The sequence below is a fragment of the Papio anubis genome, unplaced genomic scaffold (assembly GCF_008728515.1).
Source record: "Papio anubis isolate 15944 unplaced genomic scaffold, Panubis1.0 scaffold375, whole genome shotgun sequence".
In the NCBI taxonomy this organism is placed as follows: domain Eukaryota; kingdom Metazoa; phylum Chordata; class Mammalia; order Primates; family Cercopithecidae; genus Papio; species Papio anubis.
Genome location: NW_022163902.1, coordinates 1 through 201, shown reverse-complemented (window position 1 = coordinate 201; position 201 = coordinate 1).

Below are 201 nucleotides of genomic sequence, written 5' to 3'. Positions count from 1 at the left end.
TGGCTCAAGCCTGTAATCCCAGCACTTTGGGAGGCCGAGACGGGCGGATCACGAGGTCAGGAGATCGAGACCATCCTGGCTAACACGGTGAAACCCCGTCTCTACTAAAAAATACAAAAAACTAGCCGGGCGAAGTGGCGGGCGCCTGTGGTCCCAGCTACTCGGGAGGCTGAGGCAGGAGAATGGCGTGAACCCGGGAGG